Source organism: Chlorocebus sabaeus, chromosome 21 (assembly GCF_047675955.1).
Source record: "Chlorocebus sabaeus isolate Y175 chromosome 21, mChlSab1.0.hap1, whole genome shotgun sequence".
In the NCBI taxonomy this organism is placed as follows: domain Eukaryota; kingdom Metazoa; phylum Chordata; class Mammalia; order Primates; family Cercopithecidae; genus Chlorocebus; species Chlorocebus sabaeus.
This window is the reverse complement of record NC_132924.1, coordinates 12902685-12923312: the sequence shown is the minus strand read 5'-3', so window position 1 is coordinate 12923312 and position 20628 is coordinate 12902685.

The window sequence follows — 20628 nt, the reverse complement described above, 5'->3', positions numbered from 1 at the left end:
TAACAAAGAAATTCTGGACTTAAATTCAACATTTGACCAATTGTACCTAACAGAAATCTACAGAATACTCCACCCATAGCCATAGAATATACAGTTTTCTCATCTGCACAAAGAACACACTCCAATAATTATCACATGCTTGGCCTTGAGGCAAGTCTCAATTAACTTTAAAAAATTAAAACCAAACCAACAATACTCTCAGAGTATAGTGGAATAAAAATAGTAATCAAGTACAGGTGCAGTGGCCCATGCCTGTAATTCCAGCACTTTGGGAGGCCAAGGTAGGTGGATCATGAGGTCAGGAGTTCAAGACCTGATGGTGGTCTTGATGGTGAAACCCTGTTTCAAACTAAAAATACAAAAATTAGCCAGGTGTGATGATGGTCACCTGTAATCCCAACTACTTGGGAGGCTGAGACAGGGAATTGCTTGAGCCTGGGAGGCCAAGGTTGTAGCGAGCCAAGATCACGCCACTGCATTCCAGCCTGGGCAACAAAGCGAGACTCTGTTTCAAAAAAAAAAAAAAAAAAAAAAAATCAATACCAGCAGAAATAGAAATGAAATGAATCCAGTAGCACATCAAAAAGATCTCTCAAAATTCAATCATTAATAAACCTGCCAATGAGAAAAACTCCTGACCAGATAGATTTATGGTAGAATTCTAACAGATGTACAGAGAAAAGCTGGTACCAATCCTGTTGAATCTTTTCAAAAACATCCAGGAAGAGGGACTTCTCTTTAACTCATTATATGAAGCCGACATCATACTGATATCAAAATCTGGCAAGAGATAAGTGAAGAAGAAAAATTACAGGCCAATATCCCTGATAAACCTAGATGCAAACATAATCAGGAAATTACTAGCAAACTGAATCCAGTAGCACATCAAAAGGTAATTTACCACAATCAAGTAGGTTTCATTCTTGGGATGCGAGGTTGATTCAACATATGGAAATCAATAAATGTGATTCACCACATAAACAAAATTAAAAACAAAATCCACATGAGCATCTCAATAGATGGAACAAGCTTTCAATAAAATCCAACATCTCTTTATAATAGAAACCCTCAAGAAACTAGGCATTGAATACTGGAGAACTTGAGAACTGGAACAAGACAAGGATGCCCACTCCCACCACTCCTGTTCAGCGTAGCACTGGGAATTCTAGCCAGAACAATCAGGGAAGAGAAAGAAATGGAAGGCATCCAAATAGGAAAAGAAGAATGCAGACTATCTCTCTTCACTGGCAATATAAATCTATATCTAGAAAACCCTAAAGACCCTACCAAAAGCCTTCTGGAACTGATAAATGACTTCAGTAAAGTTTCAGAGTAAAAAACCAATGTACAAAGATCGGTATCTTTTCCATACACCAATAACATCCAAGCTGAGAACCAAATTAAGAATGCGGTTGCATTTACAATAGCCACAACAAATAGAGTATGTAGGAATACATCTAACCAAGGATATGAAAGATCTCTAATCAAAAGCTTCTGAAAGAAATCACAGATGACACAAACATATGGAAAAACAGTACATGCTCATGGACAGGAAATATCAATATGGTTAAAATGGTCATATTAATGAAAGCAATATACAGATTCAACACTAATTCTATCAAGCTACCATTATTTTTCACAGAATTAGGCAAAGCTATTTTTAAATTCATCTGGAACAAAAAAAAAAAAAGAGGCTCTATAGCCAAAGCAATCCAAAGCAAAAAGAGGCATCACATTACTTGACTTCAAACTATACTGTAAGGCTACAGTAACCCAAAGAACATGGCACTGGCACAAAGTCAGACATGTGGACTGATGAGATAGAATAAAGAACCCAGAAATAAAGCCATACACTTACAACCATCTTTCACAACGTTGACCAAAATAAACAATGGGGAAAGGATTCCCTGTTCAATAAATGCTGCTAGGATAACTGGTTAACCATATGCAAAAGTATGAAACTAGACCGCTATCTTTCACCATATAGAAAAATTAACTCAAGATAAAGAATTAAATGTAAGACTGCTAACTTTAAAAGTTCTTGAAGAAACATAGGAAGCAGCATTCTGGACATCGGACTTGGGAAGGAATTTATGGCTAAGACAGCAAAAGAAAATGCAACAAAAATAAAAATTGACAAGTAGCATCTATTAAACTAAATGCTTCTGCACGGGAAAAGAAACTATCAACAGATTAAGCAGGCAGCCTACAGAATGGGAGAAAATATTAACAAACTATACATCTGACAAAGGTCTAATACCAGAATCTATGAGGAAGTTAAATTAAAAAACAAAAGCATAAAGAACCACATTATAAAGTGGGCAAAAGGCATGAAAAAACACTTCTCAAAAGTAGACATAGAAATGACCAACGAACATATGAAAAAATGCTCCACGTCACTAATCAACAGAGAAATGCAACTCAAAACGGCAGTGAGATATCATCTCACACCAGCTAGAATGGCTACTATGAAAAAGTTGAAAAACAACAGATGCTGGCGAGGTTGTGAAGAAAAAGAAACACTTTCAGTAAATTAGTTCAGACACTGTGGAAAGCAGCTTGGAGATATGTCAAATAGCTTAAAACTGAGCTTCCATTCAGCCCAGCCATCCTTTTACTGGTTATATATCCAAAGGGAAAATAAATTGTTCTTCCAAAAAGCCTCATGCATTTGTATGTTCATTGCAGCATCATTCACAATAGCAAAGACATGGAATCAACCTTGGTGCCCATTAGTGGTAGAATGTATAAAGAAGATGTGGTGCATATACATCATGGAATACTTTGCAGCCATAACAACGAAGGAGATCATGTCCTATGCAGCAACATAAATGTAGCTGGAGGCCATTACTTTAGCAAATTAAAGCAGGAACAGAAAACCAAATACCCACGTTCTTATCTGTAAGTGGGAGCTAAACAATGTGTACCCATGGATACAGAAGTGGGAACAATAGAAACTGGGGGCTACTAGCGGGGGCAAGGGGCAAGGGGGTAAACACTGAAAAACAAACTGTCTGATACTATGCTCAGCACCTGGGTGACTAATTGTTCCCTAAACCTCATATCATGCAATATGCTCATGTAACAAACCTGCTCATGTACTCCTTGAATCTAAAATAAAAGTTCCAATTAAAAAACAAAATTTCAAAAGTGCACCTACTGCACAACCTTGCTGTGAGAATAAAATAAGATGATATGGGTAAGGCCTCCAGTGCCTGGTTAGTACAAAGTTATAAGAAAACTATCTTCTAGGGAAGGCTTCTTCAATCAGAACACTTAATTAGCTATCTGATATTTAAGAAAAGAAATGTAAAAAATATAAAAATTTTAAAACAAAGATTTGGCAATTTTGTTGCAGTTTGGAAGGTGATGCTATGTTTATTCTAATAAGGATTAAAAGGCAGGTTGGGAATAAATAAAATATAGCTTGAAATAATTACTTTAGCTGAGTGGCTTCAATATTGACCTAAAATCCAAGGCATGACCATGAAGTAATGTGACAGGAGTAAAAAAATACACTGAGCGCTTAACTTGACTTTGAGGTCCACAACATTCCAAGCAATGAATATTGCTTTGGAAAACAATATTAATATTCAGTTTAAATTTATTATCCCTGTTAAATACTTTGGAACTTTTCCATAGGAACCACCAGTCCTAAGGTCCAGAAAGTCTCAAGGTATAGTCTTTGTACCTTGAAGGCAAACTTTCATTTTTTTTGAGAAAAAATAATACCCTAATGTATTAGATTTAGTATCAAATCTAGTAAATAAGGTGACTTAACTGTAAAATACATTTTTAAGTGAGATTTAAAAAAATGGATTCTACAATTTAAATTGAAGTATATGAGAGAGACACAGATGTATTCAACCTGGAGCCAGTTAGGCTGCTTGAAAGGGAAAGCTATGCATATACTCTTTAGGGTTTAGCTACAGTAATGATAGGGTGGGTCAGTGACACTGCCAGTGTTTTATTCAACCATTGGATTGAATGCAGGTCTTTTCTCATTTAATCTATCAATATTGATGGGAATCAAGTGAATAACCTGCAGTGGTGAGCAGAGCCTGAAGCAGTGACTTCAAACTGAGGCCAGTCTGGAGCCTGAAAAGGGAGGGAAGTGGAGCTCCCCTTGGTGCTTCCTGAGCAGCCTGTTCTCCCCTGCAGGTGTCCTTCAGCTGCTCAGACAGCTCCAGAACCACTGCAGATTCTGAGAAGTTACGGAGAGCACAGGGAAGCAGGAGACCCACAGGTAGATGTGGTTGGAGGGTTCTGTCCTTTCTGAGATTGTACCTCTGGTGCCTGGGGTAGTTTCTGGACAGTGTGTTCATTTTGGCATGCATACTGTCACTGGAGTTGAGGCAGGACAGGTGAGCCCCAATGTGGGGCTTTACCTACTAGGGTTCCCGGCATGGTCCAGGAAAGAATTCAAGGGCAAGGCGGATGTGGAAGAAAACAGCTTTATTGAAGTGGCAGTTCTGCAGCTCCAGCAGTGTCACAGCTCTGTGACTGCTCCTGCAGAGGAGGGCTACCCTGTAGGCAGGAGAGTAGCAGTTTAGGGAAGTTTTGCACAGTCACATTTATACCCACTTTTAATAACATGCAGATTAGCAGGTGGTTTCTGTAGAAATTTCTAGGGAAAGAGTGGGAACTCTTGAGGCATTAGGTCATTGCCATAGAAAGGGGCAGTAACTTGTGAGTGTTGTCATGGCAATGGTAAACTGACAGGGCACACTGGTGGTTGTGTCTGATGAAAAGCTGTTTTAGCTAGTCCTCAATCTGGTTGGATGTCTGGCCCCACCACCTACCTCAGAGTCAGACTGTAATTTACATATGAAGAAGATTTGTGAAGGTCAGACTTAGAGCAAAACCTGTTTGGGGTGTCTCCTGGAGAAAAAGTTTATGAATTTGACAGTTTATTTCGGTCAGAATCTTAAACTGATTCCACATGAGAGTGTCCTGTTATTAAAAATGAAGGTCTTGAAGACAGAAGTTTTTCTACACCAAGAGAGTGGGTGGCATGCTGAGTTTCAAGAGTTAAATTTGTGAAATTTGTCAGAATCAAAATGAAGTCACTAATGTTAAGAAAACCCTGACAAACAGAGCCAGGGAAGGCCATGAAGAGAGGGATCACAAGCTGTATGCCTGATAACAAAAACCATCACAAAAGACTGCAAAACTTACCACCTTGCACAAAGGCCATCACAACCTTACACTAAAGGGTGTTTCGACAAGGACATCTGCCCAGTAACTGCCTGGCTGACCTCAGACTGATGTCACTCTTATTATTAATCTCTGTAGTCTCAGATAATTATTTCAAAACAGTTGCGTGCTCCTCTTTATTTTTTCCTTTAAAACCCTTTGTCTTCTCTTGGCTTCCTGAATATACACATAGTTTTTTATGACATGTGTATTCCCATTGCAATGCCTTATGACCAAATAAACATTGTTTCTTTTAGAAAAAACAAACAAAACAAACCCAAAGTGGTTTTGACTATTTTACAATCCCACTAGCAGTGTATGAGACTGTGTGTCAGCACACAACAGATTAATTCACATGATTTCCAGTGCACAGTGCATTGGTCTTTTTATTTTTGGCTATTTTAATAGATGTTTAATAGTATCTCAGCGTGATTTTAATTTGTATTTATGTGAGGATTAATAATGTCAGGCATCTCTTTATGTGATTATGTATCATCCATATGTTTTCCTTGGTTAAATATCTGTCCAAATCTTTTTCCTTTGTAATTTTTTCTTGTTTACGACTAAGATTTAAAAGTTCTTTATATATTATAGTTATAAGCATTTATCTTTCTAGACATTTCTGCCAGTCTGTGACTTATATTTTCATTCTATTGACAAGTTCTTTTGATAAGGTGCAATTTATCAATTGTTTTATGAGTCATGTTTCTGGTGTTTAAATTAAGAAATCTTTGTTCAAACAAGGGTCACAGAAACGTTCTATATTTTTTCTTACAAGTCTTATTGTTTTAGGGTTTACACTTAAGCCTACAACACTTTTTTAGTTAGTTTTTATGTATGCGGTACATACATCCAAGTTAGTATTTTGCGAATGGATATCCAATTGTTCCAACACCCTATGTATAAAATAGTATCCTTTTCCACTGAATTGACTTTGCATATTTAAAAAGATCAGATGTTCATATTTGACATATAAGACTATGTCTGGACTTTCTATCCAGGTCGATCGATATGCTTGTCTATGTTCAACCTTATTCTGCACTGTCTTAATTATTTTAGCTTTTTCATAAATCTTGAAAAGCACTTTATGTCTCCGTTTTTCAGAGTTGTTTTGGCTATTCTTTGTTCTCTGCGTTTCCATATGTGTTTTAGATCCATCTTGTCAAATTCTATAATACTAAAAACAAACAAAAACATAAACAAACAAAATGACACTGGGATATTTTTAATTAAATATTTTACTTTGAAATGATTATAGTTTCACATGAAGTTGTAAGGGATAAGATAAAACTACGTGGTCATGACATATTATCCTTTTCTACATTTTGTTAGATTTTACTTACTAAAATTATGTTTGAAGTTTTTTTTTTTTTGTATTTGTGAGAGATATTATTCTGTGGCTTTCTTTTCTGGTAATGTTTTTGCCTTATTTTGTTATCAATGTTATACTGGTTTCATATAATTAGTTGGAAATTATTTCATATTTTTCAATTTTATGGAAGAGTTTCTATAGAATTAGCATTTTTTTTCTTTTCTTTTCCCTGCAACTTTTAATTTCCAGGGTACAGTGCAGGAAGTGCAGGATTGTAACATAGGTAAACACGTCCTGTGGTGGTTTGTTGCACAGATCAATTCATCCATTAGCTTTTCTTCCTGATAATCTTCTTCCCCCCATACCCCCTGACAGGGCCCAGTTTGGTTGTTCTCCCCACCGTGTGTCCATGTGTTCTCATTGTTCAGCTCCCACTTATAAGTGAGAACATGAGAACACGTGGTGTTTGGTTTTCTGTTCCTGTCTTAGTTTGCTGAGAATAATGGATTTCAGTTCCATCCATGTGCCTGCAAAGGACACGATCTCATTCCTTTTTATGGTTGCATAGTATTCCTTTTTATGGTTGCATACTATTTATGGTATAGAAAGATCTCAAATTAACAACCTAACATCATCACTGAAAGAACTAGAGAACCAAGAACAAAGAAAACCAAAAGCAAGCAGAAAACAAGAAATAACCAAGATCACAGAAGAACTGAAGGAGATGGAGACATGAAAAACCCTTCAAAAAATCGACAAATCCAGGAGCTGATTTTTGGAAAAAGTGATAAAACAGACTGCTAGCCAGTCTAGTAAAGAAGAAAAGAGAGAAGACTCAAATAGACAAAATCAGAAATGATAAGGGTGGTATCACCACTGACCCCAAAGAAATACAAACAACCATCAGAGAATACTATAAACACCTCTATGAACATAAACCGGAAAATCTAGAAGAATTGGTTAAATTCCTGGACACATATACCCTCCCAAGACTGAATCAGGAAGAAATTGAATCCCTGAATAAACCAATAAACAGTTCTGAAATTGAGATAGTAATAGTTACAAACCAAAAAAAGCCCAGAATCGGACAGATTTACAGTTGAATTCCTGGAGGTCCAAAGAAGAGCTGGTACCATTTCTACTGAAACTATTCCTAACAATTGAAAAAGAGCAAATTTTACCTAACTCATTTTATGAAGCATTATCATCCTGATATCAAAGCCCAGCAGAGATTAAAAAAAAAAAAAAAAAAAGAAAGAAAAAAAAAAAAAAAAAAGAAAAGAAAACTTCAGGCCAATATCTGTGACCAATATTGATGCAAAGATCCTCAATAAAATACTGGCAAACTGAATCAAGCAGCACATCAAAAAGCTTATCCACCATGATCAAGTCAGCTTCATCCCTGGGATACAAGGCTGGTTCAACATAACCAAATCAACAAATGTGATTCATCACATAAACAGTACTAAAGGCAAAAAGCACATGATTATCACAACAAATGCAGGAAAGATCTGCAATAAAAGTTAACATCCCTTCATGTTAAAAATTCAATAAACTAAGTACTGATAGAACATATCTCGAAATAATAAGAGCCATGTATGACAAACCAACAGCCAATATCACACTGAATGGGCAAAACTAGGAACACCCCCCTTGAAAATCGACACAAGACAAGGATGCCCTCTCTCACCACTCCTACTCAACACAGTATTGGAAGTTCTGGCCAGGGCAATCAGGGAAGAGAAATAAATAAAGGGTATTCAAATAGGGAGAGAGGAAGTCAAGTAATACTTGTTTGCAGATGAAATGATCCTATATCTAGAAAATCCCATCTTCTCAGCCCAAAAGCTTCTTAAGCTGGTAAGCAACTGCAGCAAACTCTCAGTATGTGCAAAATTGCTAGGTCTCCTATACACGAACAGCAGACAAGCAGAGAGCCAAATAATGAATATATTCCCATTCACAATTGCTACAGAAAGAATAAAATACCTAGGAATACAGCTAACAAGGGAAGTGAAAAACCTCTTCAAGTAGATCTACAAACCACTGCTCAAGGAAATGAGAGAGGACACAAACAAATGGAAAAACATTTCATGCTCATGGATAGAAAGAATCAACACTGTGAAAATGGCCATATGACCCAAAGTAATTTATAGACTCAATGCTATTCCCATTAAACTACCATTGACATTCTTTACATAGTTAGAATGAACTTTTTTTAAGATTCATATAGAACCAAAAAAAGAGCTCGAATAACCAAGACAAACCTAAGTAAAAAGAACAAAGCTGCAAGCATCATGCTACTCGACTTTTTTCTTAAATTTTTGTGCAATTCACCAGTGAATTCATATAGAACTATAATTTTCATTGTGAGAAGGGTTTTACCTACAAATGAAATTTCAATAGATATAAAGCTATTGGGCTATCTATTATTCTTAAGGAGGCATGAGTCTTTCAGAGAATTGTCTGTTTTATAGAAGTTATTCAACTCAATGACATAAAGTTCTTCATATTTCCGTATTACTGGTTTAAAAATTGTAGAATCTGTGGCCATATTGCCTTTTTCTTTCTGGCCCTTAGTAATTTGAGGTTTTTTGTTTGGTTTTGTTTTTATTGTTGCTTGCTTTGTTTTTTTTCCTGAACAAGTTGCCTAGTGGTTTATGAATTTTATAGATGCTCTCAAAGAACCAGCTTTTTGTTTCACTGAATTTTCTCTTTTCTATTTCATTGATTTCTTCTCTGATATTTATTATTTTGATTCTTCTATTTTGTGTTTAATTTGCTTTTGTTTTTTCGCTGTTTTAAATTAGAAGTGGGGGCTATTGATTTGAGTTCTGTATTTTTCTTTTATATAAAAAGAATAAAAGATGCATTGCAGAGGGAAATTCTAAGTACTCAAACACTAACATGCTTTGTTTTTATTCCTTTCAAAATAGTTTTTTATTTCCACTTGATTTATTTTTTGACTCGTGTTGTTTAGAAGTTTCATTTATCTACAGATAGTTTGGTAACTTTTTCTTTGTCTTTTATTAGGGGTTTCCAATTTATTCCACTTGGATAGTTTCAAAATAATTTATATTTGTGTTAGGCACAGAATATTGTCTATCTTAGCAGTTGGTCTGTGTGAACTAGAAAACAATGTATATTCTTCTAATGTTGGGTAGAGTAGGCTACAAACGTCAACTAGGTAATATTAATTGACCATGCAGTTCACATGTGCCATATTTGTATGGACTTTGCATTTACTTTCCTATCATTTATTGAGAGAGGGATATTGAAATTTCTGACTATTAGTGGAGATTTGTCTATTTCTCCTTCCTTTTGCATCACTTTTAGCTTCGTATATTTGACATAGTGTTAAGTGCATAAACTTTTAGGATTTTTATGTCCTCTTGATTAATTGGCTTATTCATCACTATTACAAGATCTTCTTTACTCCTGGTACTACTTTTATTTAAAATCTACTTTGATGCCAACCTAGCCACTCTAGTATTCACTTTACCTTTATTTGTCTAATCTCTTCTATGTTCCCCTTTTTCCTTCTTTATCTACCTTATTTTGGATAACTTGAGTATACTCTTATTTCGTTTTATCTCCTTCTTTGGCTTACTAGCTTTACCACTTTTTAAAAAAGTAGTTGTTTATTATTATTGTTTCTTTTCATCTGGAGGAGGGTGGGGGGCACAGGGCAGGATCTCATTCTCTTGGTCAGGCTGGAATGCAGTGGCACAATCATAGCTCACTGTAGCCTCAAACTCATGGAATCAAGCGATTCCTCTGCCTCGGCTCCTTGAGTAGCTGGGACTGTAGATGTGTGCCACTGTGCCCAGTTAATTTGTCTTATTTTATTTATCTTTTTTTTTTTTTTTGAGATGGAGTCTCGCTTTGTTGCCCAGGCTGATCTTGAATTACTGGCTTCAAGTAATCCTCCCATCTTGGCCTCCCAAAGTGCTGGAGTTATAAGCGTGACTCACGCTTGTGGTTTCTTTAGAGTTTATATTGCACATCTTTGAGTTGTCACTATCTTCCTTCAAATGATCTTATATTACTTTATTTATAGAATGAGAAACCTAAATTTCTTTTCTACTAGATTTTATGCTATTTTCGCCACATAGTTTACTTAAATATCTATTATGAAACCAATAATATATTGTTAATAATTTTTGTTTAAGTAGTGAACTATCTTTAAATATTTACATAAGGAGAGAGTAATTTTATATAATTACCCCTGTAGTTACCATTTCTGATGTCTTTACTTATTTTTATAAATATACATTTCCACAATGTCATTTGTTTCTATCTGAAAGACAACATTTGATCAATTCTCTCAGCTTTTGCATATATAAGAAATTAATTTCCCTTTGTTTTTGAACATTTTTTCTGGGTATAGATTTCTAGGTAAACCAGTTTTGGTTTTTCCCTTTTTACAAACTTTAACAATGTTGGCCAGGCGCAGTGGCTCACGCCTGTAATCCCAGCACTTTGGGAGGCCGAGGCAGATGAATCACAAGGTCAGGAGTTCAAGACCAGCCTGACCAATATGGTGAAACCCCGTCTCTACTGAAAATACAAAAAATTAGCCGGGTGTGGTGGTGCGCACTTGTTATCCCAATTACTCAGGAGGCTAAAACAGGAGAATTGCTTGAACCCAGGAGGTGGAGGTTGCAGTGAGCCCAGATTGTGCCACTGCACTCCAGCCTGGGCAACAGAGCAAGACTCTGCCTCTAACAAACAAACAGACAAATGAAAAAGTGTTGCTGCATTCTGTCCTCATTTGCCTTTTTTCCTGAGAAATTTAATCTGTTTTCTCCTTATCTTTGCTCTTCTGTATGTAATGTGTCATTTAATTTTTTTTTTCACTGATCTTGAGCAATTAGATGGCAATTATCTTCTGATGTAGCTTTATAGTTATTGTACTTGAGTTTTGCTGAGATTTTTGGAACTAAGGAATTACACCATTAAATTTTTAAATTTTTCAGTTATAATTTCTTCAACTATTTTTGTCTCTTTCCTTCTCTCCTCTACTTTTGAGAATCTAACTGCATGTATTTTATACTGTTTGAAGTGTCCTCTAAACTCTTTATGCCCTTTTTTTAAAAAAAGATTCATGTTTTAATGTGAATAGCTTTAATTTCTATGTGTTCTTGTTCACAAATCTTTTCTTCTGCAATGTCAAATTTTGTATTATTTTCTTCACAGTATTTTTTAACTCAACCATTAAAATATTCATCTCCAGAACTTTGATTTGGGTCTTTTTCATATTGTCCATGTTCTTCCTTAACATTGAAACATGTAAGAAATACATATAGTATTTAATGTCTTTGTTTACTAATTCTAGCACCTGTGGCTCTGAACTGCTGTTCATTAATTGTTTTTTCTCTTCATGATGATTCCTATTTTTCTGCCTCTATAAATACCTGGTATTCTTTCATACCAATGCCAGTCATAGTAAATTTTTCCCTTGGTAGATGATTGCTTTTCTATAAATATCATTGTGATTTCTCCTGAGATATGGAGAAGTTACTTATATATTTTTTTCTTTGTGTCTTTTTTTTTTAAAGAATTGTTAGGCAGAGTCAAAGCATTTATCAATCTATAATTATTATCTGCTACTGAGATAAGTCTATTCTGTGTATCTGCCTACCTGTAAACATCTATGTACCTTTATATTTATAGTGTATATATTTTACAAAGAGAAAATAGTGGCATCTTACTTTTTATAATTGCTAAAACTCTCTACTTTTTCTTTGAAATGTTTATTATATTCACATAGTGTAATTGTTGATATGTCTTGATTTAGTCTTTTGGTATTTGTTTTCTATTTCTCCGATTTAATTTTTGTTTTAATCAAACATACGACAATATTTATTTTGATCTTCTTTATCATATTTTTAGCATTGTTGTTACATTTAAATTAATTTTCTGGGTTGTTTTAAGAATTAAAATATGTCTTCCTAACTTACAGTCTTCTAACAAGTAACATTATATCACTTTACATAAAATGTTTAAAAAAAAAGAAATCAAACTTGACACAATGTAGTTACATTTAACTTCCATATTTTGTTTTATTTTTCTTACATGCTTTGCTTTTACATGTATTATAAGCCCCATAATAATATTGCTTTTATAATAAAAAAAATCAATACCAAGTCTCACTCAGTCACCCAGGCTGGGGTACAATGGCATAATCATAGTTCACTGTAACCTCAAACTCTTGGGCCCCAAAAATCCTTCTGCCTCAGCCTCCAGAGTAGCTGAGACTACCTGTACACATCACATCTAGCTAATTTTTAATTTTTTAAAATAAAGTTTTTTATCCACCAGTTAAAAAACAAATTCTTTTCAGTACTCTTTAATTCTTGTTGATTCTAGTGTTATACATTTCCCTGTATCCTGCACTTCCTTTAACATATTATCTAGTGCAAATATGCTGGCAAGGAATTCTTTCCTCTTTCATTGATCTGAAAATGTCCTCATATGTATTTCTCAATTTTTAAGATAGGCTAATTGGCTATACACTTCTAGACTGATGTTTTTTTCCCTTAAAAATTTATATATATTATTCATGTCTGCCTTCTGCCTATCATTGTTTCTTGTAAGAGGTGATCTGTCATTTTCATTGTTTCTCCACATTTTTTAAAAAAAACTTTCATTTTAGTCTCAGGGGTACATGTGCAAGTTTGTTATGCAGATAAACTACATGTTGTGGAGGTTTAGTGTAGAGATTATTTTGTTACCCAGGTAATAAGCATGGTACCCAATAAACCTACTAATAGGTAGGTTTTCTATCCTCACCCTCCTGTCCCCCTCCCCTTCAAGTTGGGCTCAGTATGTATTGTTCTGTTCTTTGCGTCAATTCGTACTCAATGTTTAGCTCTCACTTATAAGTGAGAATATGTGGTATTTGGTTTTCTGTTCCTTTGTTAGTTTGCTTAGGATAATGGTTTACAGCTTTATCGATGTTGCTGCAAAGGACATGATCTCCTTCATTTTTTGGCTGTGTAGTATTCCGCGGTGTATATGTACCACATTTTCTTTATCCAGTCTACTGTTGGTGGGCATCTAGGTTGATTCCATGTCTTTGCTATTGTAAATAGTGCTGCAATGAACATATGTGTGCATATGTGTCTTTATGGAAGAATTATTTATATTCATTTGGGTATATATCCAACAATGTAATTACTGGGTTAAATGGTAATTCTGTTTTAAGTTCTTTGAGAAATCTCTAAACTGTTTTCCACAGTGGCTGAACTAATTTACATTCTCGCCAGCAGTGTATAAGTGTTCCCATTTGTCTTCAACCTCTCCAGGTGTTATTTCCTTAGTTTTTAATAGTAACCATTCTGGCTGGTGTGAGACAATATTTCATTGTGGTTTTCATTGGCATTTCTCTAATTATTAGTGAATGTTGAGCATTTTTTCATATGCTTGTTGGCTGTGTGTATGTATTTTGAAAGGTCTCTCTTCATATCCTTTACCCACTTTTTAATGGGATTTTTTCTTTTGCTTGTTAGTGTAAATTCCTTATAGCTTCTGGATATTAGACCTTTTTCAGGTGCATATTTTGCAAATACTATTGTTGTCTCTTTACTCTGCTGATAGTGATTTTTGCTGTGCAGAAGCTCTTTAGTTTAATTAGATCCAATTTGTCAGTTTAGGGTTTTGCTGCAATTGCTTTGGTGTCTTTGTTATGAAATCTTTGGCCATTCCTATGTCCAGAATAGTATTTCCTAGGTTATCTTCCATGGTTTTTATAGTTTAAGGTTTATCTTTAATTATGTAAATGATCTTGAGTTAATTTTTGTATATGGTGAAAAGTAGGGGTCTAGGTTCAATCTTCTGTATATTGTCAGCCAGTTATCCCAGTATCATTTATTGAATACAGAATCCTTTCCTTCTTGCTTTTGTCAGCTTTGTTGAAGAACAGCTAGTTGTAGGTGTGTGGCCTTATTTCTGGGCTCTCTATTGTGTTCCATTGATATATGTGTTTGTTTTTGTACCAGTACCATGCTGTTCTGGTTACTGTAGCCTTTTAGTATAATTTGAAGCTGGGTAATGAGATGCCTTCAGCTTTGTTCATTTTTCTTTGGATGGCTTTGGCTATTTTTTTTTTATTTTTTTTTATTCGATATGCATTTTAGAGTAGTTTTGTTTTTTCTAGTTTTTTGAAGAATGTCCTTGGTAGTTTGATAGAAATAGTATTGAATCTGTAAATTGTTTGAGGCAATATGACCATTTTAATTATGTTGATTTTTCCTGTCTATGAGCATGGAATTTTTTTTTCATTTGTTTGTGTCATCTCTGATTTATTCAAACAATATTTTGTAATTTTCATAATAGAAATCTTTTACCTCCCTAATTAGCGGTATTCCCATGTACTTTATTCTTTTGTGGCTATTGTCAATGGGATTCTGTTCTTGATTACTTCTCATCTTGGATGTTGTTGGTGTATAGAAATGCTACTGATTTTTGTATATTGATTTTGTATACTGAAACTTTGTTGAAGTTGCTTATCAGATCTAGGAACTTTTGGACAGGAACTATGGGGTTTTCTAAGTATACAATCATATTGTCTCCAAACAGTGATAGTTCCTATTTGGATGCACTTTCTTTCTTTCTCTTGCCTGATTGTTCCGGCTAGGACTTCCAGTACTATGTTGAATGGGGTAGTGAGAGTGAGCTTCTTTGTCTTGTCCCACTTTTCAAGAATAATGCTTCCAGCTTTTTCCCATTCAGTATAGTGCTGACTGTGGGGTTTGTCACAGATACCTCTTATTATTTTAAAGTATGTTTCTTCAATGCCTGGTATATTGTGTTTCTCCACATTTAACTTACATTTCCCCATTTTGGGTGCCTTTTAAAATTTAATTTTACACTTTGTTTTCAACAGTCAGTGATTGAGTGTGGTTTCTGTTTTATTTCCCACGTTTGGGGTTTGTTAAGTGTCTTAGATTTGTAAACTGATGCTTTTGGGAAATTTTCATCCGTTGTTTCTTCATTATTTTCTTCTATACCTTCTCCCTTTTATATCTTAGAGCTCAAATTACATATAGTACTTGATGTTGTTCAGATGTTTACTGAGCTATGTTTACATTTTTCAATACATTTTTCTCCCTATGTTCTATACTTGGGTAAATTCTATTGGTCTGTCTTTATGTTTATTGATTTTTTATTCTGTAATGTGTAATCTGCAATTATCAGAAAATTATGTTTTAAATGTATTATGGTCTAGTTTTAGAATTCCCACTTTACTTTTGTAATACTTTCTATTTCTCTATTGATAGTCCACATGTGTTTACTCATTCTTTCCATCTAAATTCTCAAGTACACTGGAGCACTGCCTAGTGGAGCTGTGGAAAGAGGGCCACCATCCTCCAAATCCCAGAATGATAGCTCCACTGACAACTTGTACCATGTGCCTGAAAAAGCCACAGACACTCAACCTGCTGTGGAAGCAGCAGGATGGAGAGTTGAATCCTGCAAAGCCACAGTGGCAGAGCTGCCCAACGTCATGGGAGCCCACCCCTTGCATCAGTGTTACCTGGATGTGAGACATGGAGTCAAAGGAGATTGTTTTGGAGCTTTAAGGTTTAATGACTGGCTTTCTGTGTTTTGTACTTGCATGAAGGCTGTAGCCCTTTTGTTTTGGCCAATTTCTCCCATTTGGAATGGGAACATTTACCCAATGCCTGTACCCTCATTATATCTAGGAAGTAACTCATTTTTCTTTTGATTTTATAGGTTCCTGGGCAGAAGGGATTTGCCTTTTCTCAAATGAGAGTTTGGACTATGGACTTTTGAGTTGATGCTGAAATGATTTAAGATTTTGGAGGACTGTTGGGAAGGTATGATTGGGTTTGAAATGTGAAAAGACATGAGATTTGGTGATGACCAGGGTCAGAATGATATGATTAGGCTTTGTGTCTTCACCCAAATCTCATATTGAATTGTAATCCCCAGGTGTTGAGGGAGAGACGTGGTAGGAACTGATTGGATCATGGGGGTGGTTTTCCCCATGCTGTTCTCATGATACTGAGGGAATTCTCACAAGATCTGATGGTTTTATCAATGGTAGTTTTTCCTATGTGCTCACACTTGCTCTCCTGCCACCATGTAAAATGTACCTGCTTCCCCTTCTGCCACGACTGTAAGTTTCCTGAGGCCTCCCCAGCTATGCGATACTGTGAGTCAATCAAACCTATTTTAGTTATAAATTATCAGTTTAGAGTATTTCTTTATAGCAGTGTGAAATTATTCAGTCTTGGGTATTTCTTTATAACAGTGTGAAAATGAACTAATACACTCTTCATAGGATTTATATTTATTTTCTGATTATTAAATCAGTATATTCTCATTATATAAGTTTTCAAAGTGCAGAAGAGGAAGAAAAACACTGACAATCACAGCATTCACAGAATACTAATTACTTGTTCTTGATAATTGTACTGTGCTTATGTAAGATGCTAACAACACAGTCTGGTGAAAGATTTAAGGTAACTCTACATTATGTTGCAGATTTTCTTTAAGATTAAAGTTCGTTCAAAATTAAAAGTTTAAAAATCACCATAAGGTTTTTATAGACTTTTAAATATTTGAGACTGTATTGTATATCTAATTTTGTATCTTGATTTTTTAAAACAATATACCATTAGCATTTACTCACCACAAAACCCTTAATAAGCATTTTGTTTAATGTTGTCATAACATTCCAATTAAAAAATACATCACCATTTTCTACACTATTACCCTTCTCTTGCACTATTGAGCTGTTTCTATTTCTGCTATAAACATTATTGTAATAGCAATATTGCAATGTTATCTGCAAAATTACTGCAAAACTTATTGATAATTCTTTGTCTTAATTTTGGATTATGCTCCGATGTTGGAAACCAGGGACAAATATTGTAAACATTTAAAAGAATAGGATCAAGCATGCACATGTAAACTTACTGAATGCCAACCAAGAGTCAGAGAGGAGAAAGACAGAAGAGTCCAGCTGAGTGACATTTGGACAGTAGAAATTTAGAATGGTAGCATACTTGGGTTCCCATATGAGTAACTATAGGGTCTGAGAAAATATTTAGGTACTCGATAGTCACATATTGGTTTCTAGGGAAAACTGGTTGTAAGATAATGAATAAAGTAGGTAATATATCCAAGTTGTTGTCAAATGCCTTGGAACCAGGTTCTTTAAGCTCACATTTTGGGGTGAGGTGGGTTATAGGAATAAAAGTAGAATTTGCAGGAAGGAAAAAAGTAAAACGTAAGTGCTGCAGAGGTGCAGAGCTGTATTTGTTAGGGTTCCCCAGAAAAACAGAACCAATAGTACATGTGATGTGTATACACAGAGAGAGAGAGAGAAGAGGGAGAGATGTATTATGGAAATTTACTTACATGATTGTGGAGGCCTAGATGGACCACCATCTACCATCTTTAAGCTGGAGAACCTGGAAAGCTGATGATATAATTCAGTTCAAATCCAAAAGTCTAGAACGAGGGGAGTCAATGATGTAATTCCAAGTCTAAGTTAGAAGGTCTAAGAACTGGCAGGGGTGGGTGTGGGAGTTGGGCTATTTGGTTTAAGTCCTGGAACCTGAAGCCTGGGGAAGGAGGAACTTCCATGTACAAGGGCAGGAGAGGTTGGATATAACAGCTCAAGAACAGAAGGACTGAATTCACTCTTTCTCCACCTTTTTGTTCTGTTCAGGCCCTTGACTGGTTGATGCCCATTGTTGAGGACTGATCTTTAGTCAGTCTGTTGATTCAAATGTTAATCTCTTCTGGGAACACCCACACAAACCCAGAAATAAGAAATAAGTTTTTGCTAGCTCTTCTGACACACCTTAGCCTGGTAAATTTGATACATAAAATTAACTATCACAAGGGCTGAAGCTAAAGAAAGAGTCACTCACTATTCTCAAAGGAGTGTGAATGACTGGTGTACTACAGAACTTAATTTTAGGCTTTGGCTGTCCTGAACTTTTCTCAGAAGGAGTGGATCCATTAGAAACAAGGAGTAAATGCTCTCTCTGGGCTTCCATTCATGAACAATGCTCACCTTGGTGACTCCGGAACATTGTTCTCTTGGAGAAGAGAATAATTTGTGGAAGACAATAACTTTATGTTTGAGGGTTAGGGATTGGCTGAGACCATTGTGGGGCTAGAGGAAGTTTCATGGATATATAATCCTAACACTATTAGGTTCAAGATATAGGGCAAGTGTGAGCCTGCACACTTGTGGGTAGGGTTATAACTAGGGTGGAAATCATTTTTAAAATATATACATTCTCAAACCCCACTATGACCCACTAAATCAGAATCTATCAGGACAAGATCAGAAAATCTCTGCTTTTATGGCATTCCAAAGATATCTAGAACAAAAATTCAAATTTGAAAAGCACTAAGCTAAAATCTGGAGGCAGCACTAAGGGCTATCAACTGAAACCACCAGACTGCTAGGAAAGGATAACAACAACAACAACCGGGACAACAACAATAACAGTAATAACAGCAATGAGCATATGAGCATAACCAAAGCTCAATTAAGAGAACAGAGATAAAAGGCTAAGATCCAGGCAGAACCTTGACTGATAAGGGAAAGAACTCTATCTAATCTTGGTCTGGAAGTGTGAAAGGTGCTTACAGGGAAAAAAAGTGCACTTGCCTAAAAAACACTGAGTAATCATTAAATGTTTAGTTAGAGACTGGGCTGTTTTGATTGATTCAGTTATGAATCATTAGCACCTATCATTGCTTCACTGAATATCTAGAATTACTTAATGACATACTAAAATGGACTAGATAGGATGAAGGAATAGAACCTCAAGAATCCGAGAATATTTCTCATTGCAGAATGTTCATTTTCTTCCCTCAAACTTTAATCCAGTTCTGGCCACAGAAGGAGTAGCAGAAATGTGAGTAAATGAGCCATATGCTGGCACTGTTCCATTTGTCATGGGCTATAAGCTCATAATCACCATTCTGCAGCCTCCTCCATTGATTGGTTAACTGTCCACAACCCTGACTCCTACAATTAACCACACCGCTTGTTAAGCTGAACCCACCATTAGATATACTTCCAAGTAGCAGCTTAAATACTAACTCAAGCAATATTCCAATTACGTGATATATATCTATTATATTTCATATTCCTTGCTGGAGCCTTGTACATTGTGAAAACAGTAAATGTTGATTGAATTTTGAGCATCCAAGAAAAATGTCATTTGAATGCATTAAAATGTGAGCATCATTGATTTATTTCCTTGACCATTTGGGAGTTAAAGATCAAGATGTTGAAAGAAAAATAAGGGTTAGTGGAATTTACACAGGGGTGGGACCACGTTTGTATAATTGAACAAAAACATTGTCTTAATTATTCAAATCTACAATCCACATTCACACAGTTTGATTTAAATAAGAACAAGAAATGTGACAATTGGATAAACAGGGCCAGGGCATGAGATTTACTATTATTATTACTCTTGATGGCAGATAGGGAGTCAATATTTAAAAAGTATTTTCAGTAATAATTGAAGTGAACTTAAATTTCCTAAAGTGGGAATGTAGAGAGATGGCACCACTCAGAACAAGCTGAAAGTACTTAGTTACATTAGTTGTAGAAAGCACCATGACCTAGCACTTCCACTCCTGGGAGTTATAAACAAAAGACAATTTCAAACAGGTTAACAAGTACATTCCTTAGAGAGAATTTGTGGTGGCAGGTTTTTAAACATAGTCTGGGTGAAGAGGTAAAAAGTAGTAGACACACAGTGCAGAGCCTCCCTGTCTTAGGTAGGGCTTTTAGATGTGAAATCTCTTGCAATGATTTATTGACTGACCGCTCTCAGGAAAAGTGAGAGAAGCTCAATGTGGCAGGGGAAGAAATGTGTTTTGAAAGGTCAAGCCCTAGCCTCATCCTATGGACAGCTCTGGAGTATAAGTGGTCTCACCATTTGTCTTACCCAGACATAAGGGACTGGGCTGTTAACACCTCCATTTTGGTCAGTCGATGGCTGCCCTTGGTGAAAAGCAAGCTACAGCCAGATCTACTTATCTTCATTTGGGTGGTATTCATTTACTTCCATAGTTAATCTTGGGGGTCCCACTGACACCCAATCTGC